Consider the following 18,918-nt stretch of genomic DNA (forward strand, 5'->3'; position numbering starts at 1 on the left):
CATACGTCAGTAGATTTTTCACTCCCCAAATTTGAGTCCGCTATTTTTCATCCCAAATCGGTAAAATTCCATCCTTTTTGCATCCGTATTTTTTGCTGATCCGCAAAAATGAAAAAGGTACTTAAAGGAGAAGTCCGGCGAAATTTTTTATGAATAACCTTTTATAATTTTTGGATAACATGGTGATGTCACTACCTGGATAACATGGTAATGTCACTTCCTGGATAACATGGTGATGTCACAACCCGACTCCCAGAGCTGTGCGGGCTGTGGCTGCTGGAGAGGATGATGGCAGGGGGACACAGGACACTGGAGGGACACTGAGCATCCCCCTGCTATCATCCTCTCCAGCATTTCCCGTAATAAGTGTATATTGGTGATTTGTATAACTTTTGGGAAACAATACAATAATTTAATAAAAATTTTTTGCCGGACTTCTCCTTAAGGGTACAAACACACACACCGTATAAGCAGCGTATTTACTGCTGCGATACGCAGCAAATACGCAACAAATACGCAGCAGATTAGATCTAGATAACTGAACACAGCATCAAATCTAAACCATCAAATCTGCTGCGTATTTGTTGCGTATCTGCAGCGTATATGCCGTGTGTGTTTGTACCCTTAAAGGAAACCTGTCAGCCTTGCATCTGCAAAAATACAGATTCTATAGAGTTCTTTTGGTGTGTTTGTGGAGAAGTTTCAGTCTGCGCTAGAGCCTGTACTTTCTTTCTTTTTTGCGGCACAGATCACGGCCCTGTACACACCAACAGATGTGTGACTGTTGCAATTGAAATACATTGACCCTAATTTCTGTCCGTTATTGCGGACAGAATTGCAGACGTGTGGATAGGGCCTCTTCAATTGTAGTCAATAAATGGTGTCTCTTGTGCAAAAATCAAAGTTGGGAGGAAGACCCCCCATCTGCCGCACGGCCCTCAGCATATTGGAATACATTACATTACGGTCATTAGGTTCTCTCCAGAAACTGCAGACCTGGGTGTTATCTTATGAAGGTTAATGGGTTGTGAAGATAAGGAGAAATCTGTCACTGTATGAGCTGGCTGGGGCAAGTCCTGGCAGTAATAGGTGAAAAGGCTGTCAAACTGCTTCTTGCCCCATACAGGCTGGCTCTGGTTTGTAAGTCATGGTCATGAGAACCTACACCTGCGCTGCTGGATTATATATATATAGAATCGGATACTAGGTCATCATAGGCCGTTCACTGCTGGAAGAGCTTAGATCCTAAAAAAAGATCTTTTATATAGGTCTAGGATGTGTTTCATCCATATTTCAATAATCGTCTCCTTCCTTTACTGAGCAGGGTTAAAAAGTGTTTAAAGGCGGCCATACACCTTCAATAACTGATGGCCGAACAATCATTCAGCCGCCAGTTAAAGGGGTTATCCAGCGCTACAAAAACATGGCCACTTTTCCCCCTCTCTTGTCTCCAGTTTGGGTGCAGGTTTTGAAACTCAGTTCCATTGAAGTAAATGGAGCTTAATTACAAACCGCACCTGAACTGGAGATAACAGTAGGGGGAAAAGTGGCCATGTTTTTGTAGCGCTGAATAACCCCTTTAAATCCCCTGTCAGCCGAGTGCTCCTGTGTTGTCTATGAGAAGGGGAGCTCTCACTGCGGCTGATCTCTTTCTGGACAAAGGGGTCTGCTGTGATGATTTTACCACATGGCCGACCCCTATAAACAACAACATCATCTGTCGGTGGTGGTTCAGAACGGCCCCATACATGTTAAACTGACAGACGAATCGGCCGACAATAGTCTAAAGTGTATGGGGGCCTTAACATGTGGTGCAAGCCATGTAAATTGCCACAGGTCTATATATCTTTCCCACTCTCTTCTATGTGCAACGGCCCAGATTTAAATACAGCTACTTTTTTGCAAAAACAGCCCCATCTCTGTCCTCAGGTTGTGTGTGGTGTTCATTCCACTCTATTCATTTCAATTGAACTGAGCTAAAAAAAAAACTACACCCAAACTGAGGACAGGAGAGGTGCTGTATCTGGTAGAAAGCGGCCATGTTTGTCTAAGCCTGTACAACCCCTAGGCGAGAAGCAGTGGGGAAGTTGCTCATAGCAACCAATCAGACTGCTTCAGAAGGCCACTGAAAGCTGGAATCTGATTGGTTGCTATGGGCAACTGCCCCACTGTTCCTTTTCACAATGGTGGATAAATCTGGGATACTCCAGTGATTTTTTTTTTCTTTCAGATCAACTGGTATCAGAAAGTGCCAGATATTTGTAGTTTACTTCTATTAAAAAAAATATCCAGTCTTCTAGTACTGATCAGTTGCTGTATGTCGTGCAGGAAGTGGTGTATTCTTTCCAGTCTGACACAGTGCTTTCTGCTGCCACCTCTGTCCATGTCAGGAACTGTCCAGAGCAGGAGATTATATTTTGCTGCTGCTCTGGACAGTTCCTGACATGGACAGAGGTGGCAGCAGAGAGCACTGTGGCAGACTGGAAAGAATACACCACTTCCTGCAGGACATACAGCAGCTAATAAATACTAAAATACTGGAGATTTTTTAATATAGGTAATTTACAAATCTCTGGCACTTTCTGGCACCAGTTGATTTGAAAGAGATTTTTTTTTGCTGGAGTGCCCCTTTAACCTCTTAAGGACCCATGACGTACCGGCACGTCATGGATCACTGTCACTTAAGGACCCATGACGTACCGGTACGTCCGCCCTTTAAACGGGCGCCGCGGCCGGCCGGGTCCCGATCGGGGGAGATAGCCTGCTATAATACATAGCAGGCCATCTCTCCCTGTCGGCATGGAGGGTTGTTAACCCCCCCCCATGCCGACGATCGCCGCTATTGGCTGATAAGCCCATAGCGGCGATCGGAACCTTTCCGGGCCATCGGTGGCCCGATGACCCGGAAAAAAATGGCGGTCGGTGCTGTCCGAGGACGGCACCGACCGCCATTACTGTAAAAAGTAATGGTGGTCACGGTACCACCGTCCCGATCGCCGTGAACGGCCGGCCAGCCGGCCGGCCGTTCACGGCGGTCAAAGTCCCCACAAGTAATAAATACCTGCTCCGGACCCCTCAGCTAGGTAGCTGAGGGGTCCAGAGCAGGTATTTGTACATTACTCACCTGTCCCGGGGTCCTGATCGGCGTCTTCCGGGTTCCCGGCGTCCTCTTCATCTTGTCGGGACTTCGGCTTCTTCCGTGAGTCCCGATCGGCTTGTTCCGGCTCCAGCGTCGTCTTTTTTCGTATTTTTCCGGCTCCAGCGTCGTCTATTTTCGGATCTTGCGCTCTGCTGCCCCCTAGCGGCTGATAAGTGTAATACACGTATCAGCCACTACAGGGATGTTCAGAATGTAGTAAAAAAAAAAATTTTTTCCCAATTTTTTTTTTTTTCTATTTTCCGCACCCTATCGCCGCTGAGTGTTGATCAGCATCGCACGAAAGTGCGCTGCTAATCAGCAACTCCTCCTTTTTGGCGTAGGGTGTTTTTTTTCTATATTCTACTGCCACGGTCTGCTGATAAGTGCCGAACATAAGTGCGGCATTTATCAGCAACACCATTTTTGGCGTAGGTTTTTTTTGTATACTTACTGTAAAAAACACGTAAAAAAACACTACATTACACCACACTACATTGAATAAAGTTTTACACTACACCACTACATACCCTATATACCAATCCCCATATAAAGATGGCCCCCAGGGTGTTTTCGGTATCGGACGCATACGTTATTATTGCCTCCGACACCGAAACAGCCAGTGAGGATGAATGGGGGATCCTTTGTTCCTCCATTCACCCTCATCCTCCTCATCATCCAGTGACGTGTCTGGGGGTAGCGTAGCGTACGCTGCCCCCCAGACACGTCTTTTCTGCCAGTACCGTCCCAATAAGAGATCACGGTATGGTGTGAAATTCTACAAACTCTGTGAGAGTACCTCAGGGTACACTTACAGATTTAGGGTACGTGCACGCTGCGGAATGGCGAAGGATAACCCTTCGTGCATTCCGCAGCTGGCACCCGCCGGCGGACTGATGCAGGGGCGCGTCTCCGCCCGTGTCATAGACTCTATCCTATGCATGGGCGGATTCCATCATCCGTCATTCCATCAACACGTTGGACGCAGAGCGGAATCCGCCCGTGCATAGAATGGAGTCTACGACACGGACGGAGACGTGCGCCTGCATCAGTCCGCCGGCGGGTGCCAACTGCGGAATGCACAAAGGGTTATCCTTCGCCATTCCGCAGTGTGCACGTACCCTTAGAGTGTATGAAGGAAGGGACACTCGAATCCAGCCCCCAGATGCCCACTCCCCCCCCCCATCCTCGGAGTTAGTGGGGAGATCGTCCGGGAACTGATCTTCCCACTGCTGGATAAAGGTTACCACCTGTACGGGGAAAACTTTTATACCAGCACCCCCTCTTCTGGTCCCTCGCTGCCTGAGCTACTGTAGCTTGCGGCACAATACGAAAATATCAGAAGCAGTAATAAAGCCCTAATATTTAGCAGCCATGGAGCGGACCCAGCGCTTCTGGATATGAAGGACCCCGGATCGCACCAGGACAACATTTTCCAGGTGACGTCCCCCACACTGGAGAAAGGGAGGCCCCAGAAGAAGTGCAGAGTGTGGGGTAACAGGGGGATCAGGAAGGACAACATTTTCCAGTGTGACACCTGTCCTGATCCCCCCGGCCTCTGCATACTGGATCGCTCCAAGGCGCACCACACGTCATTGGGGTTCCACATTATCTAAATTCTGTCCCTTATTCCTATTTCAGGGGTCACATTGGTCCAGGGATTATTCTGATCGCCATTATGGAGTCGGGAAGGAATTTTTCCCCTGTGATGAGGCTACTGTCGTCTGCCTCACGAGGGGTTTTTGCCTTCCTCTGGATCAACACAGGTTGAATTTGATGGACACCTGTCATTTTCAACCTTATAAACTAATAATTGGCCTAATACCCCCAAATAAATTAGAATTGTCCCTTTTCCCCAGCTAAGTAGGTATGGCCGCCATTCCCATTAGAGGATGCCATGATGCAATTACAAAGCCTCTGTGCGGCCAGGACAGTAGAAACCCCCCACAAGTGACCCCATTCTGGAAACACCACCCCATAAGGAATCAAACAAGGGGGGCAGCGGGGATATGGCCCCCTGGTGACGGCCACATTTGGGACGTGAAAATGAAAAAAATGGTATTTTTTATTTTCACGGCACATGTTCTACACATGTGCCCATCACTAGTGGGGTCCATATGCTCACTGCACCCCTTGTTAGATTCCTTATGGGGTGTAGTTTCCAGAATTGGGTCACTTGTGGGGGGTTTCTACTGTTCTGGCAGCACAGGAGCTTTGTAATTGCGACATGGCCTCCATCCTCCATTCCAGCCTCTAAATGGCGCTCTGTCCCTTTGGTGGCTTGCCCTGTGCCCATATGGCACATTATGCCAACATGTGGGGTATTTTCGTACTCAGGGGAAACTACCCTACACGTTTTGTGTTCATTTTCTTTTTTAACCCCTTGTGGAAATGGAAAAAAATCAAGGCTAGACCAACATTTAGTGTAATTTTTTTTTAATTTTTACTCTAAATCATTGATCTTGTCTTGATTTTTTCATTTTCACAAGGGGTTAAAAGATAAAAAAAAACACAATGTGTAGAGCAATTTCCCCTGAGTACGGAAATACCCCACATGTGGACATAAAGCGCCATGCGGGTGCAGGGTAAGCCTCCAAAGGGAAGGTGCGCCATTTGGTTTTTGAAGGCTGGATTTGGATGGAATGGATTTCGAGGGGCCATGTTGCATTCAAAAGGCCCCTGTATTGCCAAGACAGTTAAACCCCCCACAAGTGACCCTATTATGGAAACTACACCCCTCAAGGAATGTAACAAGGGGTGTAGTCAGCATATGGACCCCACTGGTGACGGGCACAAATGTGGAACAATGTGGCGTGAAAATGAAATATTAAATTTTTTACACTATAATGTTGGTCTAGCCTTGAATTTATCATTTTCACAAGGGGTTAAAAGAGAAAAAAAAACACAAAATGTGTAGAGCAATTTCCCCCGAGTCCGTAAATACCCTACATGTGGACATAAAGCGCCATGTGGGCGCAGGGCAAGCCTCCGAAGGGAAGGAGCGCCATTTGGATTTTGGAGGTTGGATTTGGCTAGAATGGATGATGAACGCCATGTCGCATTTACAGAGCCCTTGTGCTGCCAAAACACTGTAAACCCCCCACAAGTGACCCCATTCTGGAAACTACACCCCTCAAGGAATCTAACAAGGGGTGCAGTGAGGATATGGACCCCTGGATGACGGGCACATTTGTGCCATGAAAGTGAAAAAATGAAAATTTTCACTTTCACGTCACATTTTTCCACATTTGTGCCCGACACCAGTGGGGTCCATATGCTCACTGCACCCCTTGTTAGATTCCTTGAGGGGTGTAGTTTCCAGAATGGGGTCACTTGTGGGGGGTTTCCAGTGTCTTGGCAGCACGAGGGCTCTGTAAATGCGACATGGCCCTTGAAATCCATTCCAGTGAAATCCAGCTTCCAAAAGCCAATTGGCGCTCCTTCCCTTTGGAGGCTCGTCCTGCGCCCGCTTGGCACTTTATGTCCACATGTGGGGTATTTCCGTACTCGGGAGAAACTGCGCTACATGTTTTGTGTTTTTTTTTTCCTTTTATCCCTTTGTGAAAATGAAAAATTGAAGGCTAGAACAACATTTTAGTGTAAAAAATACTTTAGTCTTTTTTCAAGCCATATTGTTTGGAAAATCTGTGAAGCACCTGTGGGGTCCAGATGCTCACCGCACCCCTTGTTACATTCCTTGAGGGGTGTAGTTTTCTAAATGGTGTCCCTTTAGGGGTGTTTTTTAGGTTTTGGCACCCCAGAGCCTCTGCCAACCTGAAGTGGTACAGTCAAAAATGACCAAAAATAACGGAGCCATTGAAATTCACTAGGCGCTCCCTTATATCTGAGGCTTGTGGTTGCGTCAAATAGCGCAATAGGGCCACATATGGGGTATTTCTATAAACTGCAGAAACGGGGCAATCAATATTGGGGTGCATTTCTCTGGTAATAGGTTTATAATTATGAAAAATATTGGATTACAATAAAATCTCTGCACAGAAAATTAAAATTTTCAAATTTCTTACACACTTAGCTTTTATTTCTGTGACTCCCCTAAAGGGTTAAAAAACTTTCTGGATATGCTTTTGCAGAGTTTAGGGGGTGCAGTTTCTGAAATGGGGTGCTTCGTGGGGCTTTCTAACACACAGTCCCCTCAAATACACTTTAAACCTGAACAGTTCCCTAAAAATATCTGATTTTGAAATTTTACAGAAAATTTGGAAATTTGCTGCTAATGTTTTAAGCTTCCTATTGTCTAAAAAAAATGAAATACAGTTTAATAAATGCCGCCAATATAAAGTAGACATGTTGCTAATGCTATTTAATATATAATTTATGTGGTATAACCACTTTCTGTATAAGCAGAAAAGTTTTAAAGTTGGAAAAATGCATTTTTTCACAATTTTTCACGTTATTTTGGGTTTTTTCATAAAGATTCGTTATAAGTATCGACTCCAATTTACAAGAAATGTGAAGTACAATATGTCACGAGAAAACAATCTCAGAATCAGCCGGATAGGTAAAAGCATCCCGAAGTTATTAATGAATAAAGTGACACTGGTCAAATTCATAAAATTTGCTCCGGTCCTTAAGGCCATTTCAGGCCCGGTCCTTAAGGGGTTAAAGTTTGTAATGTATGGAAATCACAGGGCAAACACTCCTTTAGCACCCATGTGACCTTGGAAGTGTATATAGGGAAAGTAAGGCTTTATGCATTTCTATGGGTGCCCTATTACTGATTGATGAATCACAAAGCCTTAAAGGGGTTATCCAGCGCTACAAAAACATGGCCACTTTTCCCCCTACTGTTGTCGCTAGTTCAGGTGCGGTTTGCAAATAAGCTCCATTTACTTCAATGGAACTGAGTTTCAAAACCCCACCCAAACTGGAGACAACAGTAGGGGGAAAGTGGCCATGTTTTTGTAGCGCTGGATAACCCCTTTAATACAGTCCAGCCTTATCACAGTCTGTGATTTGCACTAGAAAACCTTAGAAATAACTATTGGTCTTTTCCACAAGAGATCTGTAGGCGTCCGGCCAAAGATACATCACAAACAGGACAGAAATGACGGAGACAGAGGAGCCAAAGGTCCAGATCACCGGGGGCCATCACTGGATGAAGGCTAAAAAATAAAAAGCCAAAAGATTCTAAAATAAACTTGTAGAATATTAACAATCAGATATATCCTGTAAAATACAAGGAGACATGAGCTTACAATGATAATGCATGGACAGGGTATGGAAAGACTGACACCATGTAAAGCTGATAGAATATCTGATGCAACAAATTCTGGAACTATTTCTGGATCAACACCTGAAAAGTGTCTGGAGCTAGTGCGTCATTGTCATGTGAGAACGAGGCCTAAGAAGGTGACATCATATGACAGATCCATCTGTCATGCTCTGACCCTCACCCTCTCCGCACCCTTCTAGCAGCACTCACATTCTCCAATAGGGACGTCAGTCTTACAGTAGGGATCAGTAAGGCCCTATTCACACATCCGCAATTACGGAAAGAAAATAGGATCAATGTATTTCAATGGCTCAATTTACACATACTGAAAAAAAAAACAGGCCCTAGTGCAGACTGAAATTCCTCCATGGACACACCAATAGACCCTATGGGATCCATAGGGTTTGTAATCTGCGGATCCGTAATCAACAAATAGTAAGGCTACATTCACACGTCCATTGTTCTATGCGCAACTGCGGGCATGCTATCTCGGACAGAACATAGGACCAACCTTATTTAATGGCCCCGTTCACACGTCCATATGTGTGTACGAGGCTGCGATCCATGCCGCAAAAAATATAGGACCTGCTGTAATGCGAACCGCAGTTTGTGGCACAGATTGCTATGCTGATGTAGTGAAGCACAGAGCATTACAGATGCACAATCGTAGTGCGGGCTGCAGGTCTGCAGTCGCAGCTGCACTACAAGTGTGTGAATGTAGCCTGACTAGATTATTATTAACCACGCTTTTTCATTTTTGCAGATCAGCAAAAAAATACGGATGCTATACAGATTCAACACGGATGGAAATTTGCGGATTGCTAATAAAAAATATACTGACAAGTAACTAGACCCTAGGCTGGCTTTATACTACAATTTTTTCATCTGTTTTTTTTCCATGCGCTTTTGCAAAAAAAAACAACAGATGATCATTTGTGATCTGTTTTTCCACTGACTTCCATAAAAAAAAGGGATCAAAATGTATCCATTATTTTTTAACTTACACAAAAATGTGGTCGACCACATTTTTGGCTGCTCTTAAAGGGAACCATTCACCCCGTGGCCCCCGGCAGAAACTGACATACAGTGACATAAAGGTCAATATACTTACCACATCGCTCCCGGTCCCGTCCCAGATCCCGTTGTTGACACGGAGAAATCGATGATTCTTCTTCTCCCGCCCATTATGGTAATGAGCTGAGATGAGTCCAACGTCCATAGGAAACGACGGACGAGTCCAACTTATTCATGAGGTCCTCTTCTCGTCGCCGCCCATCCACGCCGCCTGGAACTTGATTGACGTCTTCAGTCTTCAGTCTTCTGACGAATTCCCGCGCAGGCGCCGTTGCGATGGCCTCGTCACCTCTTCTGCGCCTGCGCGGTAAACAGGATACGTGTTCGAGACAAGCGGCGCACGCGCAGTAAACAGTGAAGCTGCGGAGCGGCTTCAATTGTGAACTGCGCATGTGCCGAAAATGACTGTCACAGCGCCTGCGCGGGATCCGGCGAGAAGAAAGAAGACGAGGAGGAAGAGGACCTGGCGTCAATCAAGTGTCGGAGGCGGGGAGAAGGCTGGACTTCGGACCCGGCGGCGCTCATTACCATAATGGGCGCGAGAAGAAGAATCGTCGATTTCTCCGTGTCAACAACGGGATCCGGGACGGGACCGGGAGCGATGTGGTAAGTATATTGACCTTTATGTCACTGTATGTCAGTTTCTGCCGGGGGCCACGGGGTGAATGGTTCCCTTTAAAAAAAGGATGGGTTTTGATTTTTTTTTTTTTTTAAGGATCCGTTTTTTGTATAAATGGATGAAAAAACGTAGTGTGAAACAAGCCTAACATGCGCCGTTACAAGCGGCCTAGCTATGCATATATGAATATGCATAGTGGGGCGGACCGGGAGGGGGCAGGCTAGGGCAGCTGAGCGGGGGCTCCGGGAACATGGGGAATGCCCCAAATGCTCCCAACCGGCTAATTAGCACATTAGCAATTAGCCGAAAACGCCACTATGCCGGACTGCACAGGAATAAGACTTACAGCCCTGGAATCCGGAGGTAAATAGCGACTGGCTCATATCAGCTGGTTCACTGTCCCGAACCGTGCCGCTTTAACCCAGATTCATAGATGTAAAAAAAATCCTGGCAATTGCCATGAATACTCTACATGCTATGTATGAGCATACCGTTATGTTGTAGCGTTACTAACCCTAACTTGTCACTTCTGACCTGCGAATTTGGAGCCAATGAACCCAATGATTGACTAAAGTCAACAGACAACTGCTGAGAAAGAATAGAGAAAACAAGCAGGGGGGGGGAAGAATCAGGTAATTGCCAGAAAAAGCTGATTTGCTTTCAGAGCTTCGTGGCGAAAGCAGTTTCAGGCTTCCCATAGATATGAAAGAAAGAATGGCAGCAATGTGGGTAAACGATCTTACATGGGATCAGTCATACAGGCGATCCTCCCATCAACAGGCCTGACTGAACTGGTTCTACTCCTCTGCTGCTTAGATGGTACTTAAAGGGAACTTGTCATTACTTTAATGCTGCCTGAACCGCAATTACCTGGCAGCTCTCTGTCCCACCTGCCTTGATTAATAGATTTGTGAGTATAGGGAGGGATCCACCAATCAAGATCATCTAGGTGGGAATAAAATGCTAGGGACCAACCCCCAATGACTTATGTTTCGGGAAGCATGATAGTGATAACAGGTTCCCCTTAAAGGGTTGCTGCAAATTTGAATTTATGCCATATCAACTGCCATTGAACGATATAGGTCAAAGCTGGGAATCAGGGACAATATAAGAAGAAAGTGATCAGGGAAGTGCGTATTACACGACCATATAATCCACAGGTCTGCGCTCGCTCGTACAACACTCGCTATTACACATACTGACAGCGAGTGGGAAACAGCAAGAGGGGCTGCCTAAATGATACTAAGATCATCCTAGCGGCCCATTGAAGTCAGCGGTGGTCTGCTGCCACCGCTCCTAGTACACGCAGTGATGCACAGCAGACCGGCGCTGGACAAATCAGGAACTTTCGAGATGTTGGAAGATCACAATCTGCTGACATTATGCATGATGGCTGATCATTGCCTTTCAACATGTCCTATACTAAACAATTATCGGCCTGAAGGTCAGTAATTGACCAAACAGGGCCGATCATCGTGTAATACGGCCTTTAGTGTGCTCCATGATGGCTGTCACTGTTTAGAGATACTGCCAGAGCTCCAGTTCTGAGATTATGGAAACTCAGTGCTGTAAGGCCTCTGTCATACATTTTTTTTAAGTTTTCCATTCACTCCTGTCACTTACATTTTATGTGATTAATGGCGAGCGGCTGCGAGATCGCAGTCGCCAGCCATTGAGGGTGAGGCAAATAGCAGCCGATCCTAACCCGCTATGGAGCGAGCTCAGCTCCTGAGCTTTGGACCGCGGCAGGGCGTACGTTTACGTCCTTCTGCCTTAAGGCCCAGGCAGCGGGGGCATAAATGTACGCCCGTGGTCCTTAAGGGGTTAATGGCAAATAACAGCTGTTGCTTTATAATAACGGTAATTATTTGCCATTAAATGATATCCATCTACTCAGTTTCAACAGTGTGTGAACATAGCCTTTCTGTGTTTTCAATCCACTCCTGATTTTGGTTAAAAAATACTGAGCAAAAATACTGTGTGTGAACATAGCCTTAGAGGTGCACATGGGCAAAAATGGCTCTAGCCCCACCCAAAGAAGAAGAAGAAGAAAAAAAAAAAGCGTAGAATGTGCTGTCTTGTATTGGATGCTGATATTGATGTCAATTATTTGGGCGAATTCCGCTAGAGAAATCCTATAGAAGTCAATGGGGCTTGAATTCTGCCTGAAGGCTTGGTTCACACTATGGAATCCGAGCGGATAAGTTCTGGCGGATTCCGTTGCTCGTACCCGCTCATGGCAGCGTGCATATCCATAGGCCGGACAGATTCCGCCATCCTCCGAAAGAACTCACATGTTATTTCTTTTGGCAGATTGCAGAATTCATCCGCCTAAAAGATTGATTCTAAGGGACGGGCGGAGATGCACGCCGCCGTGAGCGGGTACGAGTGACGGAATCTGCCGCAACATATCCTCATAGATTCTGTAATCTGAACCTACCTACCTATTCTGCCAAAGCTGGATAGGTGAGGAAATTCAAGCAGAAAACTTTCCTCTCGCACCCGCTCGCACACATTCCTCAATGTGAATGCACCTTTAAGGCCCTATTCCATGGAACGAATGTCGTTCGCATTCGGCCGATATCGGCTGCTACGAACGATAATCGTCCCGTGGAATAGAGTGCAACGATCAGCCGACATCGTTCATATCGGCTGATCGTTGCAGTCGCTTGTTTTTCAACATGTTGAAAAACAAGCGACTGATATAGCAGCGATCTGCTGCCGTCTCTCCGTTGAATAGGAGCATCGGCAGCAGACGCTGCTGTATCCTATAGGCTGCCTGGACGATTAGCGATCCTCCGAGCAGCCCCCCCGCAGCTCCCCGCCGCCCCTCCCACACTCACCCGCATTGAATAGCGGTGGCAGCGAGTGGGGAACGAGGAGCAAACGAGCGCTAAGAGCGCTCATTTGCTCCTCTTAACGACAGATGGAATAGGGCCATTAGGGAATGAAATTATCACTAAGAAATTATCGCAGATAACTTTCTGCGGATTCCGCCGCTTGTCCCTGCGCGCTCCTGCTTCGCTCTCCACCCGTGCCATAGACTCCATTCTATGCTCGGGCAGATTCTGCCGTCCACCCAAAGAATTCACATTCTGCGAGAATTCCTTTTAGGGCTCCTACCCTCCGCTGTGCGCTCCTGCTTGAATCTCTGCCCGTCCCATAGGCTCCACTCTTGACATGTCAATTCTTTGAGTGGAGAGCCGCAGAGACCCTTATTACACGGCCCGATACAAAGGCCGTGCAAGGACACATGCGAGCAGTGATTTTAGTGCGTTTGTCGCTTGTGTTCAGTGCCTCAAAGAGTAAGATGGTCGGCAAGATGGTCATTTGAATATACTGCCATGTTTACACAGGAATGATGTGCTTCCGATAGCGATAAATTTTAAAACCTGCACAAAAGCTACGGATCGGACGTTTTTCAGATTTTAGACACATTGCCCTATCTAACAGGGCCCTATTATCATCTGTAATGCAGCATGTATATTCTCTATTCCAGCTTTCATCATGCACAAAGCTCCAATACCCTGATTCACATCAAGAGAAGCACTGAAGTCTATCCCGTCACGTCAGTCATTACAGTGTGTTCAGTGTGTATATGGACAGCTATGGAGGAGAGGACGTGGCAGCAGCAGCCTATGAGAGCTGGAGCAGGAGTCACCACCTCGCCTTACCCACATTTATGACCTGTCAGGCCAGTTAGCAGGAACAATCCTCCCAGAACAGTATGTGGCAATCTCCAATGACGTCGGTTCACTTTAGCAAACACCCTGAATTGCAGCACTTACCTTCTTGCCAAGTATAATATTCCATGTAAGAGGTTGTCACTGGATTTTCTATAATACAGATAAGAATTTCTTAAAGGAGAAGTCCGTCCATTTTTAAAATCTGGCAGCTGGCAGGGAGGAATTTGACCAGGATTAAAAACTTACCACTTTCCGTGCCTGCGGTGAGCGGGGGGACCAGCCTCAGGACACCCACCAGGCTCCGGGCTCTCCAGCACCGACACATCACGACCCAGCTGATGGACTGGCCGCCCCTGTCACTCATTGGCTGAGGGGCCAGTCCATCAGCCGGGAAAATGCCTTCCAGTGGTGGGGTGGCGGCTGGTCCCAACGCTCACCGTGGGCACAGGGAGAGGGAAGTTCGTACTCCTTATGGGTGCACACTACGGAATATGCGCGCATAGGCCGCTGCTGATTCCGTCGCTGGCCTCTGCTAGCGGCATCTCCGCCCTGGCCATAAACACTATTTTATGGCCGGGCCAATTCCGCGGTAGGAATTGACATGTCAATTCTTTTGACTGACGGCGGAATCCGTCTGTGCCTAGAACGGAGTCTATGGCACAGGCGGAGATGCGCTCGCCCGCAAGCAGAGGCCAGCAATGGAATCCGCAGCGGCCTTTACACGGTTACTCCGTAGTGCACGCACCCTATCAAATTCCCCCCTGCTGGAACGTAGGAGTAGGGGCCCTATTGCATCAAGTGATTATCGGCCAATTAACGGCCGTTTCAGCTGATAATCGCTTGGTGTAATAGATCATGCACAATGTCGGCATGACCTATCAAAACAATAAAAATAGCTACCGTCTGCACCATGTATTAAAAACGGCGGCAGAAGACTGCTGCTATCTTCAATGGGCCACCCGTATAATGTAAAGATTGTCCAGGGAGCCTCGTCTGCAGCTTCCCGTGGGCCTCCATCCCCCACCCCCACCCCACTCACTCTCTGTGCCTGTAATAGCATAGACAGTGAGCGGGGAACAAGAAAAACCAGAGCATGCAGCATTAGAGTATCGGTGGCACAAGAAGTTGGATGCTATCCGGAAAACATGGAAACAGCCATAGATTGTATTCATGTTATCTAGGCCGCATCCAACTTCTCCAGGCAGTGGGATTCAAATGCTGATAGTTCAGGTTCGTGCAAACCCGAACTTTCAGCAAGTTCGCTTGTCTCTACCTCCCACATCTCAAACATGGTGTAAAGTGAAACTGGCTCAGTTGCCCCTAGCAACCAATCAGATTCCACCTTTCATTTTCCAAAGAGTCTGTGAGGAATGAGAGGTGGAATCTGATTGGTTGCTAGGGGCAACTGAGCTTCACTTTACACCATGTTTGATAAATCTCCCCCATTGTCTATTGCAGCTGAGCCCAGGTACAATAGGTAATGTCTTGTAAAGCGGATTATGTCCGGCTATTATCACCTCTGATTCCACATTACCATGAACAGATCTGTCCTGGATGTGCAACTTAATCCCCTTGGAGACAGTCGCAGGAAATCCATTCAATATGGACTGCTGCTCAGGTTGCAGTATGACGCTGGGATTCTAGCTGCTGGTTCCACGTCGCCTATAACTTGGGTGTAAAAGTAACCTGCTCTGGTCCGATCAAGGTCTCTGGTCCGGGTCCCAAATAGTTGCAACAGCTGTGAAAACAGGCCGGTGTTTAATTTTAGCAGGTTGATAAAAGACCATATTTATAATTATTTCAATGACTCAAGTAGAGGAAGAAACTGAGATCCCAGCATGTCTTACAAAAAAAAAATTATTTCAAATTATTTGGTGCCAGAGATTTGTAATTTACTTCTTAAGTTTTCCAGTACTTCTGAGCTACTGTATGTCCTGTGGGAAGTGATGTATTGTCTCCAGTCTGGAGAGCAGTAGAGGTTTTTATATGGGTATTTGCTGCTGCTCTAGACAATTCCTGACATAGACAGAGGTGGCAGCAGAGAGCAATGTGCCAGACTGGAAAGAATACACCACTTCCTGCAGGACATACAGCAGCTGATAAATACTGGAAGACTGGAGATTTTTTTAAATAGAAGTAAACTACAAATCTCTGGCACTTTCTGCCACTAGTTGATTTGAAAGAAAAACATTTTTAGTAAACTACCCCTTTAAAGTGATTGTCCGAGATCCAGATGAATTGTGGAAAACCCTTTTAGGCCTGGTTCACACGTACCGTATCTGCAGCGAATTTCAGGCTGCAAGTTTGCAGTGAAATCCGCTGCGCATACCTTCCCATTCGCTTCAATGGCATGAAATCCGCTGTGGATACGGTACGTGTGAACCCGGCCTTACTATGCTGCATATAGGAACATTGGGGATTACGCGGCCGATAAATTTTATAATTTTTAAAATTTATTTTATTTGATGATCCCCGAGGATTGGGCGTTTTGACCCTCTTCAGCTGATTGCTGTGACTTTTACATGGGCCGTTTACGTTTCTTGCAAATCCCCTGGCCACTAATTGGCCTGCCTAAAAGGTTACTGAAGTAAATGACAAATATATACATATAAAATATATACATTATATATATATATATATACATATAATATGTATAAATATATACATATAAAAAGGCCGGAGTACCCCTTTAAGAATAACTTGTATTGTAAGTTGATCATGATAGACAGTGCCATTAAATAGGCTCTCTCATTTCAGCAAATTTCAGCATAGATCAATAGTAAAAGCGAGTATAAGAAACTTTGTAATATATCTTATCAGACAAAAATGCTTCCCTCCACCTCCCTTCCCCTGCCAGCCAAAATCAACTTAGCAACAACTTTTGTTTACTGGTTACGACTTGTAATCTGATCCCTGAGCTAGCTGCCAGTCAATGGAGGAGTTCAGTTAAAGGAGAACTCCGGTGAAATGTAATCAGAACAGAAGTAGGAACAAAATAACAAAAAATGATACTTGACTGTCCCTGTGCCCCAAACCGCAGCATCACCCCTCTCAAACCCCTGACTGTCTCTTGTAGATACAGTTCCTGTGATGTCACAAACCAGCTCAGAAATGTGGGTACTGGCTAGTGGGTGCAGGGGCACAGAGACAGGTAAGTATAACTTCTTTACTATGATCCAACCCCAATGACCCCTCCAGCCCTAGATTTCGACTTTTCGCAGGAGTTCACCTTTAAGGCTCCGTTCACATGGAGCCAAACTGGCGGAATCCCACTAGCCTCCCTGTCATAAAGACAGTTTATGGGAGGCTCATGTGCCTCCTCTCTCCGCGCTGAAGAATGAACATGTCCATTCTTTAGCGTAGAGAGACGTGGCACCAGTTTTTTTCGTGTGAACGGAGCCTCAGGGTATGCCTTTGCCCATGAAATAAAGGCACATAAAGCCTGGCTACTGACAAAACCATTGTTGGTTGGTGTACACCATGCCTTGATGCTAATAACATTTCGAAGACCTCAGAAGACATGTCATGGAGAAGCATGAAGATGGGAAAGGTCCTGTTAAGATGACACCTGGGTGGAGTGCCAGCACTTGCTCCAGCACCTAGGAGATGCCGGGTACTGAGCCTAGCCCTGTTAAATGTGGAAGAGCAGCAGCCCCATACGTCATGGTGCTTATTCCAGTAAAAAGTGATCTTTTATTATCTGCGGATTGTGCTACCTGGGCGGGGCTTAGCCCCACTCACATCGTCACCGTAGGCCCCTCTGTGACCATTATTGGTGCATAGGCCACGCCCCCTCGGCGGGCTCTGGTATGGGCCTTCAAGGGGGCGTGACCTAGACTGCTATGACGTCACAGATGGGCGGGTCTAAGTGGCACTGCAGTCGCACAATCCGCTGATAAAAGATAGAACAAGCACCATGACGTATGATATAAAATAAGGTGTGAAAACTGCAAAATGTATCTTTTACACCTGTGTAGAATAGACATAATGCAAAAAGGGGTGACAGTGTCACTTTAAGTATATATGGTATCTAAAACAGAGGAGGTAGATAGCTGCACATTAAAATCCTGACACACACTGCCCCTGCGACTAGTTTCACCCACTCATGGGCGTCTTCAGGCAATTGTGGTGCCAGAAAAAGCCAGATATTTGTAAATTACTTCTATTAAAAATCTTAAGTCTTTCCGTACTTATCAGCTGCTGTATGTCCTGCAGGAAGTGGTGTATTCTTTCCAGTCAGACACAGTTCTCTCTGCTGCCACTTCTGTCCATGAGAGGAGCTGTCCAAAGCAGGAGAGGTTTTCTATGGATGGTTTCTGACATGGACAGAGGTGGCATCAGAGAGAACTGTGTCAGACTGGAAAGAATACGTCACTTCCTGCACGACATACAGCAGCTGATAAGTACTGGAGACTTTTTAAATAGAAGTAAATTACAAATCTGTATAATATTCTCACACAAGTTGATTTGAAAGTAAAAGAAAAAAAAAATCACTAGATTACCCCTTTAATCTGCTCCGGATTTGATTCCACAGATTTTAACGATTTATCATTACTGATGAAATGTGCAGCATCAGATCCGGAGTGAATTAAATGTGGGTAACTGTACCCTCATTGTCTGCAATTTTTTTTTTGCAACTAAACTGGTCATTGCCATAAAATATAAGACGGTAGTAACTTTTTCTTTTTTAGGTCACAGCACCACCTAGTGGTAGGAGAGTGTTTTACCTTCTCATAACAGTTAACCTGGGCAACAGCTGGGGATTCATAGGTTAGGGATCACTGCCTTAGAAGATGTAATTCAGATATTAATGTATATGCATACAATTAAAGGGGCAAAATTTACTGATCGGTGGAGTGCAGACACACTGATCAGCTGTTGGGCACTTAAATACATGGTCCCTCCATACATTGCGATGTGTAACTGCAGCTCAGGTCCTGTTCAAGTGAATAGGACCTGAGCTGCAGTTACAGGTCGCGGCGGCTACACAACAAACAGTGACAAACTCCATTTAGTGTGTATTGTGATGCCACACAGCACGGGTACCAGGTGTTGGCATCCCGCCGATCACTTAATGTTGAGCTCTCCTTTTAAATTTTGCCTGGAAAATCCCTTTGCTCTCCCAATATTCCATAATTCACATTATTGTATTCAGCAAAAAAATTCTTTC

Source organism: Dendropsophus ebraccatus, chromosome 14 (assembly GCF_027789765.1).
Source record: "Dendropsophus ebraccatus isolate aDenEbr1 chromosome 14, aDenEbr1.pat, whole genome shotgun sequence".
NCBI classification, from domain to species: Eukaryota; Metazoa; Chordata; class Amphibia; order Anura; family Hylidae; genus Dendropsophus; species Dendropsophus ebraccatus.